This window comes from Erinaceus europaeus, chromosome 14 (genome assembly GCF_950295315.1).
Source record: "Erinaceus europaeus chromosome 14, mEriEur2.1, whole genome shotgun sequence".
Taxonomy (NCBI): Eukaryota; Metazoa; Chordata; class Mammalia; order Eulipotyphla; family Erinaceidae; genus Erinaceus; species Erinaceus europaeus.
In genome coordinates, this window is record NC_080175.1 from 60,232,290 (window position 1) to 60,248,741 (window position 16,452).

General features: G+C 35.4%; 1 pseudogene; it reads right to left on the reverse strand.

Moving 5' to 3' along the window:
• Window positions 1-386: 386 nt before the first annotated feature.
• LOC103111939 (ETS-related transcription factor Elf-1-like) lies at window positions 387-13,261 on the reverse strand (annotated as a pseudogene).
• Window positions 13,262-16,452: the final 3,191 nt, after the last annotated feature.

Genomic DNA, 16,452 nt, shown 5'->3' on the forward strand with positions numbered 1-16,452 from the left:
GTCTTTTAGAGTTTGAGTGGAGAAGTCTGCTGATAATCTTATGGGTTTTCCCTTTTATGTGACTTTTTGTTTTTCTCTTGAAGCCTTTAAGATCCAAAAAAGAAACTTTAAAAATGCTTATGACATAGGAACTGAAAAAAAAGTCTCAAAGGATGTTTTCATAGTATAAAATACCTCTCCTTCACAACTGAATTCCAAAACATTTGGAAAACAAAGAGAAGTTATTTGTGTTTTCCTTTCTCATCTAACAAAAATTTTAAATTATTTTGAATATACACAAAATTAGGTATTTCTGATGAAGCTTTCTTTGAATCAGTCACATAGTTTACATATAACTAAAATGTTCAATTAAAAAGCAATCATCCATAATTCCTTTGGTATGTTAATTAAAAAGAACTGGATTCCAGCTGTTCATTTTGTTTCATAGCTACATTAGAGATAAGCCAATGGGATTGGATACAATCATCACATAAGGCTATGGCTCTTGCTCAGTTTTCTCAGGGTCTTCTTTCAAATTATCTTCGACCTCCTTTTTCTATATTTCTTGTGTAAAAGTTTTTATTTCTTGTGCTTTGATAACTGTTGTGATTATAGTACCAGATGAGTGAACAACCAGTAGTGAACCCTGAGGAGAAAAAATGACTATTGTTGTAGTTGCACCGAAGGTTGGAGATGACGTCACAGTAACGGTTCCATTGTAAATGGACTGAATGTTGTTAGTGAAGACCTGGTGTACATGAGAAGGGCTAAAGGCAATTGAAGGAAGAGAGCCTGGCTTCTGTGACTATAACATGAATTTTATTTTAGTTCTGTCATGGGCTATGATGATGAAATGGCTTATAAAATAAATTTCTGAGATCCAGCACCTGATGATGGATCACCGCTGGCTGTAACAATTTTAATTGGCACTCTCTGGAGTCTTACTATATGCAATTGCTGGTTCCTAGGAGACACAACTACTGGAACTTGGGCTGGAGACTGTATACTTCTACTGAGACTATTACTCTGAGCAGAAAAATTTAATATTTCATTCTGGGTGTTACCAGTTACTGTTGATTCTCCTTCTGCAACAGCTTGTATTGGCTGCACTGCATGAATAACCTGGAATAGCTGGATAGGATATGGAGGCTGTGAGGGTTGCAATGTCCACAGAGCTTCTGATGGCCACGAAACTTTCACAGAATCTTTGGGTTTCATAGCTCTAGAATTTCCTGGTTTTAAAATTATAATGATTTTTTTTTTATCACTGGACTTGAAGATACTCTTGATGGATATCAACTTGGTTTCTACTTACAGCAGGGAAAAATCTGCAGACTCTATATTAGAACTTGGATCCTCATCTATATAAATAAGGTCTTTTGGCATTTCCTTAAACTGATACACCAAGCGCTGACTTTCTACTTTTGCCAGAATGTCCCTTAAGTAACAGTACACTTACCATCTTTGTTTTTCTTCTTCACAGATATGTTTGGAGTAGTGGCTGAAGAATATGGTCACAGTGATTTATTCATTTTCTTTTCTTTCTCTTAGGTTGTTCTGATGATGAAGCTTCTGGTGAGTGTGTGTATGTTACTTGAACCTGCTGAGTTTCCATCACTTTAGGAATTTCATCTAATGTGATGGATACATGGATGACTGGGGCAACAACAATGTCATCTTCAAATAAAATAAAATTATTGTTATTTATTTGTTTTTTATCCAGCATAGAGCCAGGATAATAAATATTGAGAAGTGGCTCAGCAGCCTCAATGATTTTAATTGTTTCATCCCCATTCTGAAAAGATGCTTCAACTGTAAGGGTAATTTCATCATCACCACCACCAACAATGTTATCATCATCTATAATTTCTTCTTCAGCAACATCCAGGGAACTTTCAGTAATCATGTCATTGGGCTCTTCCACACAGACCTTCCCTGCATAACTGTTGAGAATATCAGCACCAGGAACTTTTTCAACAATTAAGGGAGGAAAAATAGTTCGGTCATGAGGGACTTCTTAAGATTCTGTTGAAATTCTACTTTTTTGATAGTATAAAGTTCACATGGATATTTGATGGATTTTTTGCATAGTAATGTTTCATTCATCTCAATATCTCTTTAAAATACTGTGGGATGTTTCTGTGAGAGATAGCTTATGTTCACACATACCCATAAACTACTGCAAAATATATACCTGAAAGCAGAAGTACACTAGAGTTTGCAGTGAGTACCTCCCTAACACTTCCTCTCCACTATTCCAAACTTGGGATCCATGATTGCTCAACAAATTGTCTGGCTTCGTATGTTAACTCTCTTTTCAATCACCAGGTTCCAGATGCCACCAGGATGCTGGCCAGGCTTCCCTGGACTGAAGACCCCACCAATGTGTCCTGGAGCTTAGCTTCCCCAGAGACACACCTTACTAGGGAAAGAGAGAGGCAGACTGGGAGTATGGACCAACCAGTCAATGCCCATGTTCTGCGGGGAAGCAATTACAGAAGCCAGACCTTCTACCTTCTGCAACCCTCAACGACCCTGGGTCCATGCTCCCAGAGGGCTAGAGAATGGGAAAGCTATCATGGGAGGGGGTGGGTTATGGAGATTGGGTGGTGGGAATTGTGTGGAGTTGTACCCCTCCTACCTTATGTTTTTGTTCATTAATCCTTTCTTAAATAAAAAATTTTAAAAAAATACTGTGGGATGATGATGATGATGATGGTGATGATGATGATGATGATGATAATGATGATATCAAGGTTCTGGTTGATCCTGGAATTCAAATGTACAAACTCTATCTACTTCTAAATCATCTAACATTAACAGTACTTTTCTATGATATTGTTTCAAGGATACCTATTATTTGTTGATCACATACTTCATATTTCTTAAAATCACACCTGCTTTTTGCAGCTGAGGTCTAACAAAAGTATTTCCCCCAGATTCTAAATACACATCTACAAGAACTTATAATTTTTCAGTTAGTACCAGTGAATTTTAATTTAGCTTAATGATTTTTTTTTATTTGTCAGTGCCCACTCAGGTGAGAGATCTTGCCAGCTCCAACACTGGTGAAATTTTAGAAAGCATCTAGATTCAGATCATCTACATCTTAATAAAATGGAAGTGTTTGATTAATTAAAAGCCTCCCTAATGTTCACAGAAGGTTGCCTCTGTACAGTTCATTCCTTCTTCCCTCTTCCTTCATTCCCTCTCATTCTCTTATCTCAATGTTCTGGATGAAACTCTATAATCACATTAATTAGCTGTTAAGGTCATGGTGTACATGTTATATTTCAGGAAGAATCAATGTAACATATATACCCAATGTAGATATTTTGTAGGAAATATATATCATTTATAACTACAGCTATAACTGTAGAAAAGGCTAGATTCTGTGTGAAAATACAATCTTAGTTGAAGAGAAAATATTTTATCTTCCACAAAACAGGAAAACAATGAGGATGGGGGGTTGAAATGAAATCAAGATGTTTCAGTTAAAAAAAATAGTGAAAAGGAGGAGTATATGCTAAAAATCATTGTAAACAAAGATATACCTTAGTTTACTTGATGTACATAAATCAGTATTTTCATATAGTTATAAACTTATTCTGGAGGTAAAGTGGGAAACAAGATTCTGAGAGTGTGGCAAAGCAAATATAGGGGAATATGTGAGTTGACATGGTTTTAAGGAGATATTATAGTTCATAAGTTGACTACTTTCAGGAAATAAGTAAAAAGAATACGTTTGAGATGCTTCATTAATATTTGTGGTGGATTACTAAATGAAAACTTTAAAAGTGAAATCTAAATATGAAGTTGTTTAGGACATAACATGGTAAGCATTGTTGCCAATGTTAGAAAACTAATGTCAGCAATAAAAATACTTAAAATGATATAATGCTTATAAATAAGACTATAGTACAACATTAAAATAAACCACTATTTAATAGAGACATGGTAGAGACAAAAAGGAATAAAATAAAATCAGGGAGACAATATATGTAAAGGGCAATCAAAGTAGGGCATTATTACTGAACATTAAAATAAACAAATTTAAGATATGATGACATTAAAACCTTATGCAATACATGAAATCAGAAAATAATTGTCTGTATATAAACATTAATTTAAAAAACAGTAGTATCATTTTCTCATATATTATATGGATTGTTATTGGTTAGGCAACACATAACTTGAAGTTATATGAACTATTTATGCTGTTCATTACCTCATTGTGTAGAAGCACTGAATTTTTATTTGAATATAAAATGAAGAGATGCATTCATCCAAATATAGCAGAACTAGAATGCAATGTATCCCTGGTGAACTAAATTTTGCAATCCATATTCAGTTTGAGGGCATACTCTACATTTGTGCTCAAAAACTTATAGAATTCAAGCTGACCAGACTAAGCTAAAAATAGAACACAAAATATTTTAAAAGTAAAATCTTTTGGACACATTCACTAGTTAAATAGTTTAGAGTAAGAGTATGAAAATGGATTTTTGACACATAACATTTTACAACAAGAACTGTATATTCTAGAAGCCCAGCAGTGTTGTACCTGGTTAAATGTTCATATTAGTGTTCAAGCCCCTGTGGTCCACTTGCAGGGTGGAAAGCTTCACAAGTGGTGAAACAGGGAAGCAGGGGTCTCTTTGTCCCTTCCCTTTCTTTCTCTCTCTCTCTTCCCTCTCAATTTCTGTCTCTATCCAATAATACATAAATAAATACAATAAAAATAAATCAAGTAATTTTATATTCTTTATAGAATTTCAACAAACAATTATTATGTCTACTTATGTTTGGTGTAATTCTGAATATTATGCTGATATTTATATTTTAGAATGGACATTTTTATAAATATTGTTATTTTAAAATGCAAACTTTATTTCTATGCTTGGAAAATTGCTTACTGAAATAATAGGAATCTGGGCTGGGTAGAAGTTCACCGGGTTGAGTGAATACAAGTTGAATCCAAGCCCCTATGCCACACCTGTAGGGGGCAAGCTTCACAGTGAAGAAAAGCTGCAGATGACCCTTTTTTTCTCTCTTCTTTTATCTTCGCTCCCCTTCTCAATCTATACTAAACCACAATTTACCATAGATGAAATGTATCCTACTCTACAAGACTAAAATTGACTCTGCTAATATTTGTTTATTATATGACAAATATGTTATATCAAATCAAGGGAAACATGCCAGGTGTGTAAACTTTCAATGAGAAAATATAATGAAGAATATTGCTAACAATATAAATAAAGTCTGAGATATTTCACAACCCTGAACTTGGCACCTGCAAGAAGTACATATACTTGTGAGACAAGAAGAGAGAGATGGAAATAAATGAAAAGATATCAGGCTAAAGTCCAGAAACCAAGATCACCAGACAGAGGCCTGAATCCAAATGAGTTTATCCTATTTGAACAAATATCAAAACAACTGTACCAGAAGCATCACTCTCATATCTCAAACTATATTTCAGGGCTATAATCAAAACTACCTGGTACTAGATCAAAAATAGACACACTGACTAGTGAAATAAAACTGACAGCCAGTATATATGACTATACACCTAAAGACATTTAATTTTTGACAAAGGGGCACAAATTATTAAATGGAGAATGGGGAGTTGGGGGAAATGGGGTTGAAATATGCAGAAGAATGAAACTGAACCACTACATTTCAACACACACAAAAATCTACTCCAAATGGATCAAGAACTTGGATATTAGACCAGAACTATCAAATATTTAGAGGAAAATATTGGCAGAATTCTTCCCCATCTATTTTTCAATATTTATTTATTTATTCCTTTTGTTGTCCTTGTTGTTTTATTGTTGTAGTTATTGTTGTTGATGAGGTTGTTGGATAAGACAGAGAGAAATGGAGAGAGAAGGGGAAGACAGAGAGGGAGAGAGAAAGAAAGACACCTGCAGACCTGCTTCACCGCCTGTGAAGCAACCCCCCTGCAGGTGGGGAGCCAGGGGTTTGAACTGGGATCCTTAAGCTGGTCCTTGAGCTTTGCGCCACCTGCGTTTAACCCACTGCACTACCACCCGATTCCCTAATTTTTTAATTTATTGATTTATAAAATGGAAATACTAACAAGACCATAGGATAAGATGGGGTACAATTCCCACCACCAGACCTACATATCCCATCCCATCCCCTGCTAGTTTTCCTATTTTTTAACTCTGTGTGAGTATGGACCCAGGGTCAATTTTATAGTCATCTTCAATGATACGAATCCAATTACATGGAAGTCTAAAACAAAAAGTAAATCAATGGGGCTAAATCAAATTACAAAGTTTCTGTACAGCAAAAGAAGTGACAACCCAAACAAAAAGACCCCTCACAGAATGGAAGAAGATATTTACATACAACACATCAGACATAATGCTAATAACAAAAGTTTATAAAGAGCTCATCACACTCAGCAACAAAAAAACAAATGGCCCCATCCAAAAATGAGGATAAGATAGGGACAGAATATTCACCAAAGAAGAGATACAAAAGGCCAACAGACATATGAAACAATGCTCCAAGTCATGGTTTTTCAGAGAAATTCAAATAAAAACAATAGTTAGATACGTCTTCACCTCTATAAGAATGCCATACACCAAAAATGATAGCAACAACAAATGATGGAGAGGTTGTGGGGACAAAGGAACTCTGGTACACTGCTGATTGGGATGTAAATTATTCCAAAACTGTGGAGAACAGTCTGGAGAACTCTCAGAAGGCTAGAAATGGACCTACTCTATGACCCAGCAATTTAACTCCAGAAATACCCGAAGGAATCAAACACATCCATACAAAAAGATTTAATATACATATATATATATATATATATATATATATATATATATATATATATATGCACAATTTATAATAGATCTTGGAAGCAATCCAGGTGTCCAAAAATAGCTGAGTGACTGAAAATGTTGTAGTACATATGCAAGATGAAAAATACTAACCTATTAAAATGATGAATTCATTTTCCCTTCATTTTGGATGCAACTTGAATGAACCATGCTAATAGAGATAAACCAGAAACAGAAGGATAGATGGCATTATCTCTCATATGCAAAAGTTGAGAAATCATAACAGCAGAGGAAATAACAAAGCAGGGTACCAACTGGGTTTGGTGTATTGCACCAAAGTAAATGACTCTGGGTGGAGAGTGAATTCAGGCCCTGGAGTGAGATGGGTAAGGGGTACCTAGGTATGGGAGTTATAATGTTATGCAGAAATCTGAAAAATTTTACGTATGTACCAACATCTGTATTTACTATAGACTGTAAAATATTAAATCCCCCCAATAAAACAATTGTAAAAAGCTACAATCTTGGCAGAAATGCCTTCTAAGACAGAGTGAGAGAGCACAGAATAGGTGAATTGTGCTGTTACTCCTATTAATACATTCCTTGCCAGGGTTTTCCCTCAGTATAACAGAAAAAATCATGGTGACATGAAAAATTTTGAACAAACACCTCTGAAATTCAGTCTCCAGAGATGGAGAGAAGAAAAGGCAACACATTAATATTGAAGGATATAGGTTTTAAAATTAAATGGAACTACAGGAAAGTCAACTTGTTTAATTAATCTGCAATACACTATGTGTATTCCTTAAAGGGTATAAAAATAAAGATAGGAGATTTTTGAATAGAAACTCAAAACCATTGTCTTCATTAGTAGTAGATGATAACATATGGGTCTGCGTGGTAGCATATGGTATGGAATGCACAGTCATTGATGGAGACCAGATTTCAAGTTCATCACTTCCATCTGACACTTCACAAAGAGTGGAGCATTGCTAAAGGTGCTTCTCCTTCTCTCTATTTCCCTTAACTTTCTCCCTCTCTCTCTGTGCAACTCAACTATATTTTTCTTTTGCTCCCATGATGATCAGTGCCTACACTACAAATCCACTGCTCCTGGCAGCTATTTTTTTTCTCTTTCTGTTTTATTCAATAGGACTAAGAGACACCTGCAGAGCTGCTTCACCACTTGTGAAGTGACCCCCTTGCCAGGTGCTGTTGGGGAGCCAGGGACTTGAACCAAGATCCCTGAGTGGGTCCTTATGGTTCATACTGTGAGTGCTTAACTTGGTACGCCACTGTTCAGCCCTTCAATTTCTATTAAAAGAATGAAGAATGAAAAAATAGCAGTCAGAAATTGTGACATTGTGCAGAGATGGAGCCCTGATTGGAGAAAAAAAAAAACCTAAAAATTATGTGAAATGGCTTCATGAAGTGGTATATATTCATTGACATGAAAATTGCAATGTTATTCAATGTACTGTTTGACATATGAAAATATTTGATTTTTAATTGAATATTTACTGGATAGAAACAGAAATTGAGAGTAAACAGGAGGTACACAGAGAGAGAGAGAGAGAAAGAAACACCTGCAGTTCAGCTTCACCACTCCTGAAACTCCTCCCCGCAGGTGGGGACCAGTAGCTAGAATCCAGATCCTTACACATACATGTTATCAAACATGTATGTCACTGCCTGCCCTTTGCCCACCCAAATACGTACTTTTGTGACTTCTTAAATAACTCAGACTTGTACAGTACAGGATTTGTATGCCTGAGGTTCCAAGTTTGATCCTGGAACCCCATGTATCTGGCTTTTCTTTCTCTTTCAGTAAAGCCCTATGTAATGTAAAATAGATACAAGAAACATTTAAATTATGTATGATTTATTTAAAATAATATATATTTCTTCTTTGTATATGTACATAATGATATTTTAATCACTTAGTTTCAACTAACTTGAAATTTTCATGGTGTCTGAAATGAAAAAAAGGATGATTTATCCTTGACTAGAATCTGCAGAGAAGGATTTTTTTCTCATTCTTTAAATTTCTTTATTATCTTTATATATATATATATATATATATGTATATATATATATAAAGTATATATATACATACATATATGTACACATATAAGACTTTTTTTCATTTTTGGGGGGTTAATGGTTTATATTCGACAGTAAGGTATTGTGGTTTAATGCATGTGAAACAAAGCTAATTCTATTTCTTTTTAAAAATATTTATTTATTTACTTTCGCTTTTGTTGTCCTTGTTGTTTTTTCATTGTTGCGGTTATTATTGTTGTTGTAACTGTTGTCGTTGTTGCTGGATAGGACAGAGAGAAATCAAGAGAGGAGGGGAAGACAGAGAGGGGGAGAGAATGATAGATACCTGCAGACCTGCTTCACTGCTTGTGAAGCAATCCCCCTGCAGGTGGGGAGCTGGGGGCTTGAACCAGGATCCTTACTCTGGTCCTTGCACTTCGTGCCATGTACTCTTAACCCTCTGCGCTACTTCCCTATCTCCAAACTAGTTCTATTTCAAGTTATAACTGCCTAAGGTAAAAATATTCTTTATTAAACTAACACTAGAAATTTTTCTTTAAAGAAGGACTCACCAGATTTAGCTAGGGCAAAAAAAAAATGTGTTCTTGAATCATTTTATAGCATGTAAATATTGTATAAAATGCATTTTCCTTTTTACTTGCATTCATAAGACTCAAAATTAGTGGTTTTTATTTCATTGTTAGACTCCCACCACTTATCTAATTATTCATCATAGAATTTTTTCCCTTGATATTTTAAACATTTAATCAAGAAAACGAAAAGGTGCATACCAAAGAAGTATGTGGTCCATTTAGTATGTGGTCCATTTAGTCCAAAGTCTGCTGACTCCATGCCCATCTTAATTCATTTCTATGACTGCATCTTCACTTCCTTTCTAAGCCACACCTACACTTATTACAACTTCCTGTGGTCCTTCCCTTTTTCTTTTTCCATATCAGATAAAAGAAACAACACCTGACTTTCTCAGATGTTCTCCAGATTCTCTTCCCTCTCAGTGACAGAGCAAAAACAGACTTATGGTCATAAAAATTCTGGGTCCCAGTAAAAATGGGGATCAGAGCCACCTGGTAATTTCCCCCTAACATTTCCTTTCTGGGAATATGTATCATAATTCTGTTGAAGATATAGAAGGAAGAAGTTCTTACTCCCTAGATATGAACATATGCCATTAGATCCATCCCCCTATCATGTCTCAACTTCAAACCTATTTGGGTAGGACTCTGGACACAGGATGGTCCAGGACACATTGGCAAAATTATCTGCCTAGGGAGGTCATACAGGTCTAGATACTCATAGTAACATCTAGAATTTGGCAGATGAAAGATAGTAAGATAGGAGGCAAGACAAAACATGCTTAATAAACAGGGACAACAGAGTAGGATTACAGCCAAAGAGACAAAGAAACCTAAGGTTGAATGATGCTAGAATTTCTACTTTAGGTATGTTCTTAGGAGACCAGGACTTTAGTAATCTTTGCTTCAGTTTGATAGCTAACTTAAAGGTGGACTAGAAATATTGTCTAGGAGAATCTTGTCACAATGAAGAATAAAATTGAAATTTGGGCTAGGACAGAGAATGGAAAGATATGTAAATACAATTAACTGTTTACTAAATTGCAAAAAAAGTTATAGGATATAGACTTAATGTGGTACTTATCAGCAGTTTAAAAAAGACTATAATGTATCCTCTAGGGCTATATGAATGGAACTGGCAGTGATTATAATTTATGAAGTAAGGAAGAAAGTGAATGACAACTAAGCTACTGAATTATTTCACTCATATGTGAAATACAAAAACAGATGAACTTGAAAAAAAAATAGAAGTATAGTCAATCTATATCTATGACCTTGGGTTCTCTATGGTTGTTACAATTGGAGGGCAAGGCACAGTACTTTTGTGGTTGAAAGTGCTGCAGAATTATACTCCTATATCATCTTAAATATCATATATATATATATATATAATCTAATAAATGAGTATTAGATCATTTATACTACTACTAATAAAACAAAATATACTTTCATTTGCAGTATAGCTCATAAGTATATAAAATAGATTATATATGTATATATATGTAAAGTCTATAATGCTTTTTTTACAAAGAACTTATATTTTAAATTCACATTGAAATTGTGTGTCTGCTTCTGTGTGAGAGAAAAGTTTGGTTTAGCCTTGATCCAAGATATAAGACACTTTAAATTCATCCAATGCTATTAAAGGAGTGTACTTTAAATCAGTTTGATTTTATCAAGGCAATTTATTTTGCCCTCATACAAATCTAGGAATGATTTACAATGAGTGTCTTTATCTCATAAAATAGCTAAATGAGTTTTCTGCTTCAGAAGTACTTAAATCATACCAGCCCCTCCATTTATACAGCAATTTATGCTTTCAGCAATACAAGCATGATATCAAAATCTGTTATTTTTGGAATCGTTTTTACACGCTCATTGTTTATAACTCAGTTTAATATAATTATTCTTTGTTGTACTTTCTAAGCCCAGTTGTGTATTTATCACCAAAAGCCTTGTCTATATCACCATTATCATTAATCACCTGTGAATTACTTGGCTTCTTATGCATTTTTATAGCCTCCATTTCATTTGATGTCTGATCTTTCCTCAGAAGTAGATACACCAAGTGTTTTCAGTTTAGCATACTTTCAAAGAAAAATATTTTAAAACTCTATCAATCTTTTCTGTATTTGAGCAAATAGCCTTATATATTTTTAGTTCCTATTCCACTGTTTTGTTGGGCTAAAGGTAAATGATTAAATTCAATTTAATATCATGAAAAAATCCTAATGAAACAGTACAATTTAGGTGTACTGTTTTAATAATTGACACAAGTTCTCTATTCAACATGTTGACTTAGTGGCTTGTTGGCACTGTGGCACCAAGAATGTCACATTTTTCTTTTTGGCTTCTGACAGTGGCATGTATTACAAAATGTGAATAGATCTCATGTGTCAAAATACAACACAGTTACATCAGTGAGCTAGGAGAAATTTCTGACAGGTGTTAGGGGAAAGCAGAGGCTGTTGTCTTCAGTTGAAATAGAAGAATTTTGGACATTAAGATAATATAAAAGATACTGAAACATTAACCCTATTGTTACAAATATGGATCTTTCCTGGACATGTTGCAGATACATTGAGCTATAGGACAGAGATTTAAGGAAGTCTTATCCAAGTTCGTTATGAACTACAGTAGGGGAAAATAGAAATGTATTCTGATGTTTCTGAGATGCAGGTGTGAAGCTGATTGACCTAAGCTTTGAAGCTGAACCTATGCATCATAGAGAGTCATTGGCTTTTTCTAGAAGCACCTACTTAACCATTCTGAGACTCATCTGCTTGACTAGCAAGCAACTGGTCACTGAATGTGATCTGGAGCCTTTTTCCGACAGGCTTCCCAAAAGTCTTTTTTTTTTCTTTTTAAAATTGTGTTCATTTATTTATTGGATAGAGACAGCCAGAAATTGAGAGGGAAGTAGGTGATAGAAAAGGAGAGAGACAGAGAGACACTTGCAGCCCTGCTTCACCACTTGTGAATCTTTTCCCCTTCAACTGGGGACCAGAAGTTCAAAACTGGGTCCTTGAGCATTATAACATGTGCCCTTAACCAGGTACGCCACCACCTGGCCCCCCAAAAGTCTTTTTTCTTTACCATTTGTACAGTCCTTCCATTGGTTATGGAAACATCAGTTTCTGAGCAATGAAAGTGTTAACCTGATGAGAATTAATTTATCAGGAGAGGGATGAATTAACTCTCTTGTATTAATTACAAGTGTTTGTGTTTTTTTCATAAATAAATATGTTTGTCTTAATTGCATTTGAATGTGTACCTTATATTTTATTGAAGGTAATAGATTATTATTAATAGTCTGAATATTATAAATAAAAATATACACTGTGGTATTTTAAGACCAAAATATTGGTTGTACATGAATACATGCCTTAAAATTTATGTATGTGTGGGGGGTCAGGAGGTAGTGCAATGGGTTAAGTGCAAGGACTGGCATAAGGATCCCAGTTTGAGACCCGGCTTCCCACCTGAAGTGGGGTCACCTTAAGGGTGGTGAAACAGGTGTACAGGTGTCTATCTTTATCTCCCCCTTTCTATCTTCCCCTCCTTTCTTGATTTCTCTGTCCTGTCCTACAACAACAATAGCAATGATAACCACAGTAATAATGATAAGAAGGGTAACAGCAAGGGCAACAAAATAGGAAAGATGGCCTCCAGGAGCAATAGATTCATAGTGCAGCCACCAAGCCCTATCAATAACCCTAGAGGCAAAAAAAAAAAAAAAAGTATGTGACTGGTACCTTCTCCTTGCTGCTCCAGGGTAGTGGCCTTGCTCCCACCGTGCAAGAGACCAAGCACTTCCATGAGCACGTGTGCGCATGTGGCCTCCAGTGCCCACCAGTCTGCACTCATTGTCTGTAGTGACAGCAGCGACAGACATGGGCAGAACAACCAGCACCCGCCGGGTGACCTTTGAGGTGGATGAGAATGAAAACATCACCATGGTGAAGGGCATCTGGTTTTCGGAAAACGTAATTGATCATATGAAGGAAATTTCCCCATCTGGTTTGAAGTCTCAGCGGTATTCTGCATATGGTGCCTCAGTTTCTGATGAATAATTGGAAAGAAGAGTAGCCAAGGAGCTAGCCTTGGACCAAGCCAAGAAAGAATTTGAAAATCAGAAACGACATTGCAGATTAAAAATGAAGCAAACTAACCATCTCAGGACAGGATGGAATAGGTATAAAAGACCTCTTATGAACAAGAACATCACTATAATATTTGCAACATATCAAATCAAAACTTGAAGAACAATGGCACTACAATACATTAAATCCATAATATCAATAAATGTCAATGGCTTAAAATCACCCATCAAAAGGCATAGAGTTGGGGGATGGATCAGAAAACATAACCCAACCATATGCTGCTTGCAAGAGTCCCAAATGACCCAACATGATAAACACAGATTTAAAGTGAAAGGATGGAAAACTATTATACAGGCTAACAGACCACAAAAAAAGGCAGGAACAGCCATTCTCATCTCAGACACGATAGATTTTAAATTAAATAAAGTAATAAAAGATAGGCAAGGACATTACATAATGATTAGAGGATTAATCAGCCAAGAAGACTTAACAATCATTAACATCTATGCACCCAATGAGGGACCATCTAAATATGTCAAGCACTTACTGAAAGAATTTAAAAAAATACATCAATAGTAATACAATAATAGTGGGAGACTTCAATACCCCACTCTCACACTTAGACAGATCAACAAAGCAGAGAACCAACAAAGATACAAGAGAATTGAATGAAGAGATTGACAGACTAGACCTCTTAGACATTTTCAGAGTCCTTCACCCCCCAAAACTGGAATATACCTTCTTTTCAAATCCACATAACACATACTCAAGGATAGACCACATGTTAGGCCACAGAGAGCATGAATAAATTCAAGAGCATTGAAATCATCCCAAGTATCTTCTCAGACCACAGTGGAGTAAAACTAACATTTAACAACAAACAGAAAATTACTAAAAGGCACAGAATTTGGAAAATAAACAACATACTCCTTAAGAACCACTGGGTCAGAGAGTCACTCAAGCAGGAAATTCAAATGTTCCTGGAAACAAATGAAAATGAAGACACAAACTATCAAAATATTTGGGACATAGCTAAAGCAGTATTGAAAGGGAAACTGATAGCCATACAATCACATATTAAACACCAAGAAAAAGCTCAAATGAACGACCTTACTGCACACCTCAAGGTCTTAGAGGAAGAGGAACAAAGGAACCCTAAAGCAACCAGAAGGACAGAAATCACTAAAAATAGAGCAGAAATAAACAACATCAAAAATAAGAGAACCATAGAAAAGATCAGTGAAGCCAAATGTTGGTTCTTTTAAAGATTAAACAAAATTGACAAACCCCTAGCCAGACTCACCAAACAAAAAAGAAAAAAGACTCAATAGAATTGTAAATGATGGAGGAGATATCACAATTGACACCACAGAAATCCAGAAAATCATGCAAAACTTCTATGAAGAACTATACACCACCAAGCTACAGAATCTGGAAGCAATGGAACAATTCCTAGAAGCTTATGCCCTTCCAAAACTGAACCAAGAAGAACTACAAAATCTAAATGCAACAATCACAGAAAAAGAAATTGAAACCGTTATTAAGAACCTCACCAACAACAAAAGTCCTGGACCAGATGGCTTCACAAATGAATTCTACAAAATTTTTAGGAAACAGTTAGTACCCATACTTCTTAAGCTTTTCCATAAGATTGAAGAAACAGGAATACTCCCTTCCACCTTCTATGAAGCCAACATCACCCTCATACCAAAAGCAGATAGTGACATAACAAAAAAGGAAAACTACAGACCAATATCCGATGAACATAGATGCCAAAATATTAAACAAGATCTTGGCCAATCGGATACAGCAGCATATCAAAAAGATTGTTCATCACGACCAAGTGGGATTCATCCCAGGAATTCAAGGTTGGTTCAACATCCGTAAGTCAATCAATGTCATTCACCACATCAATAAAAGCAAAGCCAAAAACCACATGATTATCTCAATAGATGCAGAGAAAGCCTTTGACAAAATTCAACACCTGTTCATGCTCAAAACTCTACAAAAAAATGGGAATAGATGGGAAATATCCTCAAGATAGTGGAGTCTATATATAGCAAACCTACAGCCAACATCATACTCAATGGACAGAAGCTGAAAGCATTCCCCCTCAGATCAGGGACTACACAGGGCTGTTCACTGTCACCATTACTCTTCAACATAGTGTCAGGCAAGAAAAAGAAATAAAAGGAATATAAATTGGAAGGGAAGAAGTCAAGCTCTCACTATTTGCAGATGATATAATAGTATACATAGAAAAACGTAAAGAATCCAGTAGAAAACTACTGGAAGTTGTTAGGCAATACAGCAAGGTGTCAGTTTACAAAATCAATGTAAAAAAATCAGCATCATTTCTTTATGCAAACACTAAATCTGAAGAAGAAGACATCCAGAAATCACTCCCATTCACTGTTTCAGCAAAATCAATAAAATTCCTAGGAATAAAGTTGACCAAAGAAGTGAGAGACTTGTATACTGAAAAGTATGAGTCGCTACTCATAGTTTTAAACTATGAGTTCTACTCATAGTTAGAAACTTATACCAGGAAATGGAAAGACATCCCATGCTCATGGATTGGAAGAATAAATATCATCAAAATGAATATTCTCCCTCAAGCCATATACAAATTTAATGCAATACCAATCAAAGTTCCACCAATCTTCTTTAAGAGAATATAACAAACACTACAATCATTTATCTGGAACATGAAAACACCTAGAATTGCCAAAACCATCTTGAGGAAAAGAAACAGAAATAAAGGCACCACACTCCTAGACCTCAAACTATATTACAAAGCCACCATCATCAAAACAACATGGCAATGGAACAAAAATAGGCACACAGAGCAGTGGAACAGAGTTAAAAGCCCAGAAATAAATCCCCACACCTATGGACATCTAATCT